Source organism: Scyliorhinus torazame, chromosome 4 (genome assembly GCF_047496885.1).
Source record: "Scyliorhinus torazame isolate Kashiwa2021f chromosome 4, sScyTor2.1, whole genome shotgun sequence".
NCBI lineage: Eukaryota > Metazoa > Chordata > Chondrichthyes > Carcharhiniformes > Scyliorhinidae > Scyliorhinus > Scyliorhinus torazame.
This window is the reverse complement of record NC_092710.1, coordinates 303680968-303688467: the sequence shown is the minus strand read 5'-3', so window position 1 is coordinate 303688467 and position 7500 is coordinate 303680968. Positions and strand designations below refer to the sequence as shown.

Sequence of the window (7500 nt, the reverse complement as noted above, 5' to 3'; positions counted from 1 at the left end):
AGGTGGGCGGGGCTTGCAGTTTTCCTTGGGGGAGGTGGAGAAGAAAAAAAGAGAGCTAGGTGGGGACGGCATGAAGGGGAGCGTGTATCAGGCATATAGGCTAGAATTAGCAGGAGAAGGAGAGAAAGAGGAGGAGAAGTGGAAGTAGAAGTAGAAAAAGAGAGAGAAAAAATTGAAAACAACCGGAAAGAAGAAGTGGCGAGGGTGCTAGCGTGGCCGGCTTGAATAGGCAAGAAGACGGTGTTACAGATGCCTACGGCCATACTAGTCTGAAAACGCCCGATCTCGTCTGATCTCGGAAGCTAAGCAGACTCAGGCCTGGTTAGTACTTGGATGGGAGACCGCCTGGGAATACCAGGTGCAGTAGGCTTTTGCGGCCAGCAGAGACTGCTCACGCCAAGCACTCTCCACACCAGAGGCAGGCCAACCTTTTGCTGCTCTCTGCGTCCTCGCCATTCCTCCCAACACTTGCCTGTGGGCTCAACTCAGGCAGGCGGCTTGGTCGGGCCATTCAGCTGCTGCAGCTTTGCCGGGCCTTTGCAACGCAGCACGGTTGGGTGCCTTGGCGTGCTGTACTTTGATGGGCATGCCAGCTGGCCCGTGTGGCCGCAAGCCAGTGTGTCGGCAGGACGTTCTGTCTCCTAGCCTGAAGGCGCCGCATGAATGCAAGTTGTGGCATTGGGGCTGGTGTGGAAAGCGAAGGAAGAGAGAGCTGGCTTGCATTGCCTGCCTGACCCTTGTGCTGGCTGTGCTGAGAGAAGTGCGCAGCGTTGCAATGTGGAAAGGCAGCAGCGTGCAGGCGGCAGGCTGGTGTGAGGTGGGCGGGGCTTGCAGTTTTCCTTGGGGGAGGTGGAGAAGAAAAAAAGAGAGCTAGGTGGGGACGGCATGAAGGGGAGCGTGTATCAGGCATATAGGCTAGAATTAGCAGGAGAAGGAGAGAAAGAGGAGGAGAAGTAGAAGTAGAAGTAGAAAAAGAGAGAGAAAAAATTGAAAACAACCGGAAAGAAGAAGTGGCGAGGGTGCTAGCGTGGCCGGCTTGAATAGGCAAGAAGACGGTGTTGCAGGTGCCTACGGCCATACTAGTCTGAAAACGCCCGATCTCGTCTGATCTCGGAAGCTAAGCAGACTCAGGCCTGGTTAGTACTTGGATCGGAGACTGCCTGGGAATACCAGGTGCAGTAGTCTTTTGCGGCCAGCAGAGACTGCTCACGCCAAGCACTCTCCACACCAGAGGCAGGCCAACCTTTTGCTGCTCTCTGCGTCCTCGCCATTCCTCCCAACACTTGCCTGCGGGCTCAACTCAGGCAGGCGGCTTGGTCGGGCCATTCAGCTGCTGCAGCTTTGCCGGGCCTTTGCAACGCAGCACGGTTGGGTGCCTTGGCGTGCTGTACTTTGATGGGCATGCCAGTTGGCCCGTGTGGCCGCAAGCCAGTGTGTCGGCAGGACGTTCTGTCTCCTAGCCTGAAGGCGCCGCATGAATGCAAGTTGTGGCATTGGGGCTGGTGTGGAAAGCGAAGGAAGAGAGAGCTGGCTTGCATTGCCTGCCTGACCCTTGTGCTGGCTGTGCTGAGAGAAGTGCGCAGCGTTGCAATGTGGAAAGGCAGCAGCGTGCAGGCGGCAGGCTGGTGTGAGGTGGGCGGGGCTTGCAGTTTTCCTTGGGGGAGGTGGAGAAGAAAAAAAGAGAGCTAGCTGGGGACGGCATGAAGGGGAGCGAGTATCAGGCATATAGGCTAGAATGAGCAGGAGAAGGAGAGAAAGAGGAGGAGAAGTAGAAGTAGAAGTCGAAAAAGAGAGAGAAAAAATTGAAAACAACCGGAAAGAAGAAGTGGCGAGGGTGCTAGCGTGGCCGGCTTGAATAGGCAAGAAGACGGTGTTGCAGATGCCTACGGCCGTACTAGTCTGAAAACGCCCGATTTCGTCTGATCTCGGAAGCTAAGCAGACTCAGGCCTGGTTAGTACTTGGATGGGAGACCGCCTGGGAATACCAGGTGCAGTAGGCTTTTGCGGCCAGCAGAGACTGCTCACGCCAAGCACTCTCCACACCAGAGGCAGGCCAACCTTTTGCTGCTCTCTGCGTCCTCTCTGCGTCCTCGCCATTCCTCCCAACACTTGCCTGCGGGCTCAACTCAGGCAGGCGGCTTGGTCGGGCCATTCAGCTGCTGCAGCTTTGCCGGGCCTTTGCAACGCAGCACGGTTGGGTGCCTTGGCGTGCTGTACTTTGATGGGCATGCCAGCTGGCCCGTGTGGCCGCAAGCCAGTGTGTCGGCAGGACGTTCTGTCTCCTAGCCTGAAGGCGCCGCATGAATGCAAGTTGTGGCATTGGGGCTGGTGTGGAAAGTGAAGGAAGAGAGAGCTGGCTTGCATTGCCTGCCTGACCCTTGTGCTGGCTGTGCTGAGAGAAGTGCGCAGCGTTGCAATGTGGAAAGGCAGCAGCGTGCAGGCGGCAGGCTGGTGTGAGGTGGGCGGGGCTTGCAGTTTTCCTTGGGGGAGGTGGAGAAGAAAAAAAGAGAGCTAGGTGGGGACGGCATGAAGGGGAGCGTGTATCAGGCATATAGGCTAGAATTAGCAGGAGAAGGAGAGAAAGAGGAGGAGAAGTGGAAGTAGAAGTAGAAAAAGAGAGAGAAAAAATTGAAAACAACCGGAAAGAAGAAGTGGCGAGGGTGCTAGCGTGGCCGGCTTGAATAGGCAAGAAGACGGTGTTGCAGATGCCTACGGCCATACTAGTCTGAAAACGCCCGATCTCGTCTGATCTCGGAAGCTAAGCAGACTCAGGCCTGGTTAGTACTTGGATGGGAGACCGCCTGGGAATACCAGGTGCCGTAGGCTTTTGCGGCCAGCAGAGACTGCTCACGCCAAGCACTCTCCACACCAGAGGCAGGCCAACCTTTTGCTGCTCTCTGCGTCCTCGCCATTCCTCCCAACACTTGCCTGTGGGCTCAACTCAGGCAGGCGGCTTGGTCGGGCCATTCAGCTGCTGCAGCTTTGCCGGGCCTTTGCAACGCAGCACGGTTGGGTGCCTTGGCGTGCTGTACTTTGATGGGCATGCCAGCTGGCCCGTGTGGCCGCAAGCCAGTGTGTCGGCAGGACGTTCTGTCTCCTAGCCTGAAGGCGCCGCATGAATGCAAGTTGTGGCATTGGGGCTGGTGTGGAAAGCGAAGGAAGAGAGAGCTGGCTTGCATTGCCTGCCTGACCCTTGTGCTGGCTGTGCTGAGAGAAGTGCGCAGCGTTGCAATGTGGAAAGGCAGCAGCGTGCAGGCGGCAGGCTGGTGTGAGGTGGGCGGGGCTTGCAGTTTTCCTTGGGGGAGGTGGAGAAGAAAAAAAGAGAGCTAGCTGGGGACGGCATGAAGGGGAGCGAGTATCAGGCATATAGGCTAGAATTAGCAGGAGAAGGAGAGAAAGAGGAGGAGAAGTAGAAGTAGAAGTCGAAAAAGAGAGAGAAAAAATTGAAAACAACCGGAAAGAAGAAGTGGCGAGGGTGCTAGCGTGGCCAGCTTGAATAGGCAAGAAGACGGTGTTGCAGATGCCTACGGCCATACTAGTCTGAAAACGCCCGATCTCGTCTGATCTCGGAAGCTAAGCAGACTCAGGCCTGGTTAGTACTTGGATGGGAGACCGCCTGGGAATACCAGGTGCAGTAGGCTTTTGCGGCCAGCAGAGACTGCTCACGCCAAGCACTCTCCACACCAGAGGCAGGCCAACCTTTTGCTGCTCTCTGCGTCCTCGCCATTCCTCCCAACACTTGCCTGCGGGCTCAACTCAGGCAGGCGGCTTGGTCGGGCTATTCAGCTGCTGCAGCTTTGCCGGGCCTTTGCAACGCAGCACGGTTGGGTGCCTTGGCGTGCTGTACTTTGATGGGCATGCCAGTTGGCCCGTGTGGCCGCAAGCCAGTGTGTCGGCAGGACGTTCTGTCTCCTAGCCTGAAGGCGCCGCATGAATGCAAGTTGTGGCATTGGGGCTGGTGTGGAAAGCGAAGGAAGAGAGAGCTGGCTTGCATTGCCTGCCTGACCCTTGTGCTGGCTGTGCTGAGAGAAGTGCGCAGCGTTGCAATGTGGAAAGGCAGCAGCGTGCAGGCGGCAGGCTGGTGTGAGGTGGGCGGGGCTTGCAGTTTTCCTTGGGGGAGGTGGAGAAGAAAAAAAGAGAGCTAGCTGGGGACGGCATGAAGGGGAGCGAGTATCAGGCATATAGGCTAGAATTAGCAGGAGAAGGAGAGAAAGAGGAGGAGAAGTAGAAGTAGAAGTAGAAAAAGAGAGAGAAAAAATTGAAAACAACCGGAAAGAAGAAGTGGCGAGGGTGCTAGCGTGGCCGGCTTGAATAGGCAAGAAGGCGGTGTTGCAGATGCCTATGGCCATACTAGTCTGAAAACGCCCGATCTTGTCTGATCTCGGAAGCTGAGCCGACTCAGGCCTGGTTAGTGCTTGGATGGGAGACCGCCTGGGAATACCAGGTGCAGTAGGCTTTTGCGGCCAGCAGAGACTGCTCACGCCAAGCACTCTCCACACCAGAGGCAGGCCAACCTTTTGCTGCTCTCTGCGTCCTCGCCATTCCTCCCAACACTTGCCTGTGGGCTCAACTCAGGCAGGCGGCTTGGTCGGGCCATTCAGCTGCTGCAGCTTTGCCGGGCCTTTGCAACGCAGCACGGTTGGGTGCCTTGGCGTGCTGTACTTTGATGGGCACGCCAGCTGGCCCGTGTGGCCACAAGCCAGTGTGTCGGCAGGACGTTCTGTCTCCTAGCCTGAAGGCGCCGCATGAATGCAAGTTGTGGCATTGGGGCTGGTGTGGAAAGCGAAGGAAGAGAGAGCTGGCTTGCATTGCCTGCCTGACCCTTGTGCTGGCTGTGCTGAGAGAAGTGCGCAGCGTTGCAATGTGGAAAGGCAGCAGCGTGCAGGCGGCAGGCTGGTGTGAGGTGGGCGGGGCTTGCAGTTTTCCTTGGGGGAGGTGGAGAAGAAAAAAAGAGAGCTAGCTGGGGACGGCATGAAGGGGAGCGAGTATCAGGCATATAGGCTAGAATTAGCAGGAGAAGGAGAGAAAGAGGAGGAGAAGTAGAAGTAGAAGTAGAAAAAGAGAGAGAAAAAATTGAAAACAACCGGAAAGAAGAAGTGGCGAGGGTGCTAGGGTGGCCGGCTTGAATAGGCAAGAAGACGGTGTTGCAGATGCCTACGGCCATACTAGTCTGAAAACGCCCGATCTCGTCTGATCTCGGAAGCTAAGCAGACTCAGGCCTGGTTAGTACTTGGATGGGAGACCGCCTGGGAATACCAGGTGGCTTTTGCGGCCAGCAGAGACTGCTCACGCCAAGCACTCTCCACACCAGAGGCAGGCCAACCTTTTGCTGCTCTCTGCGTCCTCGCCATTCCTCCCAACACTTGCCTGCGGGCTCAACTCAGGCAGGCGGCTTGGTCGGGCCATTCAGCTGCTGCAGCTTTGCCGGGCCTTTGCAACGCAGCACGGTTGGGTGCCTTGGCGTGCTGTACTTTGATGGGCATGCCAGCTGGCCCGTGTGGCCGCAAGCCAGTGTGTCGGCAGGACGTTCTGTCTCCTAGCCTGAAGGCGCCGCATGAATGCAAGTTGTGGCATTGGGGCTGGTGTGGAAAGCGAAGGAAGAGAGAGCTGGCTTGCATTGCCTGCCTGACCCTTGTGCTGGCTGTGCTGAGAGAAGTGCGCAGCGTTGCAATGTGGAAAGGCAGCAGCGTGCAGGCGGCAGGCTGGTGTGAGGTGGGCGGGGCTTGCAGTTTTCCTTGGGGGAGGTGGAGAAGAAAAAAAGAGAGCTAGCTGGGGACGGCATGAAGGGGAGCGAGTATCAGGCATATAGGCTAGAATGAGCAGGAGAAGGAGAGAAAGAGGAGGAGAAGTAGAAGTAGAAGTCGAAAAAGAGAGAGAAAAAATTGAAAACAACCGGAAAGAAGAAGTGGCGAGGGTGCTAGCGTGGCCGGCTTGAATAGGCAAGAAGACGGTGTTGCAGATGCCTACGGCCATACTAGTCTGAAAACGCCCGATCTCGTCTGATCTCGGAAGCTAAGCAGACTCAGGCCTGGTTAGTACTTGGATGGGAGACCGCCTGGGAATACCAGGTGCAGTAGGCTTTTGCGGCCAGCAGAGACTGCTCACGCCAAGCACTCTCCACACCAGAGGCAGGCCAACCTTTTGCTGCTCTCTGCGTCCTCGCCATTCCTCCCAACACTTGCCTGCGGGCTCAACTCAGGCAGGCGGCTTGGTCGGGCCATTCAGCTGCTGCAGCTTTGCCGGGCCTTTGCAACGCAGCACGGTTGGGTGCCTTGGCGTGCTGTACTTTGATGGGCATGCCAGCTGGCCCGTGTGGCCGCAAGCCAGTGTGTCGGCAGGACGTATTAGTGAGAGGCAGCACGGTTTTGTGAAGGGGAGGTCGTGTCTCACTAACTTGATAGAGTTTTTCGAGGAGGTCACTAAGATGATTGATGCAGGTAGGGCAGTAGATGTTGTCTATATGGACTTCAGTAAGGCCTTTGACAAGGTCCCTCATGGTAGACTAGTACAAAAGGTGAAGTCACACGGGATCAGGGGTGAACTGGCAAGGTGGATACAGAACTGGCTAGGCCATAGAAGGCAGAGGGTAGCAATGGAGGGATGCTTTTCTAATTGGAGGGCTGTGACCAGTGGTGTTCCACAGGGATCAGTGCTGGGACCTTTGCTCTTTGTAGTATATATAAATGATTTGGAGGAAAATGTAACTGGTCTGATTAGTAAGTTTGCAGACGACACAAAGGTTGGTGGAATTGCGGATAGCGATGAGGACTGTCTGAGGATACAGCAGGATTTAGATTGTCTGGAGACTTGGGCGGAGAGATGGCAGATGGAGTTTAACCTGGACAAATGTGAGGTAATGCATTTTGGAAGGGCTAATGCAGGTAGGGAATATACAGTGAATGGTAGAACCCTCAAGAGTATTGAAAGTCAAAGAGATCTAGGAGTACAGGTCCACAGATCACTGAAAGGGGCTACACAGGTGGAGAAGGTAGTCAAGAAGGCATACGGCATGCTTGCCTTCATTGGCCGGGGCATTGAGTATAAGAATTGGCAAGTCATGTTGCAGCTGTATAGAACCTTAGTTAGGCCACACTTGGAGTATAGTGTTCAATTCTGGTCGCCACACTACCAGAAGGATGTGGAGGCTTTAGAGAGGGTGCAGAAGAGATTTACCAGAATGTTGCCTGGTATGGAGGGCATAAGCTATGAGGAGCGATTGAATAAACTCGGTTTGTTCTCACTGGAACGAAGGAGGTTGAGGGGCGACCTGATAGAGGTATACAAAATTATGAGGGGCATAGACAGAGTGGATAGTCAGAGGCTTTTCCCCAGGGTAGAGGGGTCAATTACTAGGGGGCATAGGTTTAAGGTGAGAGGGGCAAGGTTTAGAGTAGATGTACGAGGCAAGTTTTTTACGCAGAGGGTAGTGGGTGCCTGGAACTCACTACCGGAGGAGGTAGTGGAGGCAGGGACGATAGGGACATTTAAGGGGCATCTTGA

The 7500-nt window shown here is 55.4% G+C and overlaps 7 non-coding genes and 1 pseudogene across 7 annotated transcripts; all 8 read left to right on the top strand.

Annotated features, from left to right (window-relative positions):
• The first annotated feature begins 251 nt into the window (after positions 1-251).
• On the top strand, positions 252-370 carry LOC140415838 (5S ribosomal RNA). The gene has a single exon (XR_011944743.1). It is a non-coding gene; the product is annotated as a 5S ribosomal RNA (ribosomal RNA).
• Positions 371-1066: 696 nt separating this feature from the next.
• Positions 1067-1185, top strand: LOC140415246 (5S ribosomal RNA). The gene has a single exon (XR_011944361.1). It is a non-coding gene; the product is annotated as a 5S ribosomal RNA (ribosomal RNA).
• A 696-nt stretch (positions 1186-1881) lies between these two features.
• On the top strand, positions 1882-2000 carry LOC140414705 (5S ribosomal RNA). Its single transcript, XR_011943839.1, has one exon. It is a non-coding gene; the product is annotated as a 5S ribosomal RNA (ribosomal RNA).
• A 707-nt stretch (positions 2001-2707) lies between these two features.
• LOC140412945 (5S ribosomal RNA) lies at positions 2708-2826 on the top strand. Its single transcript, XR_011942128.1, has one exon. It is a non-coding gene; the product is annotated as a 5S ribosomal RNA (ribosomal RNA).
• A 696-nt stretch (positions 2827-3522) lies between these two features.
• Positions 3523-3641, top strand: LOC140415837 (5S ribosomal RNA). The gene has a single exon (XR_011944742.1). It is a non-coding gene; the product is annotated as a 5S ribosomal RNA (ribosomal RNA).
• Positions 3642-4337: 696 nt separating this feature from the next.
• LOC140415590 (5S ribosomal RNA) lies at positions 4338-4456 on the top strand (annotated as a pseudogene).
• Positions 4457-5152: 696 nt separating this feature from the next.
• Positions 5153-5271, top strand: LOC140415453 (5S ribosomal RNA). Its single transcript, XR_011944556.1, has one exon. It is a non-coding gene; the product is annotated as a 5S ribosomal RNA (ribosomal RNA).
• A 690-nt stretch (positions 5272-5961) lies between these two features.
• Positions 5962-6080, top strand: LOC140415835 (5S ribosomal RNA). The gene has a single exon (XR_011944740.1). It is a non-coding gene; the product is annotated as a 5S ribosomal RNA (ribosomal RNA).
• Positions 6081-7500: the final 1420 nt, after the last annotated feature.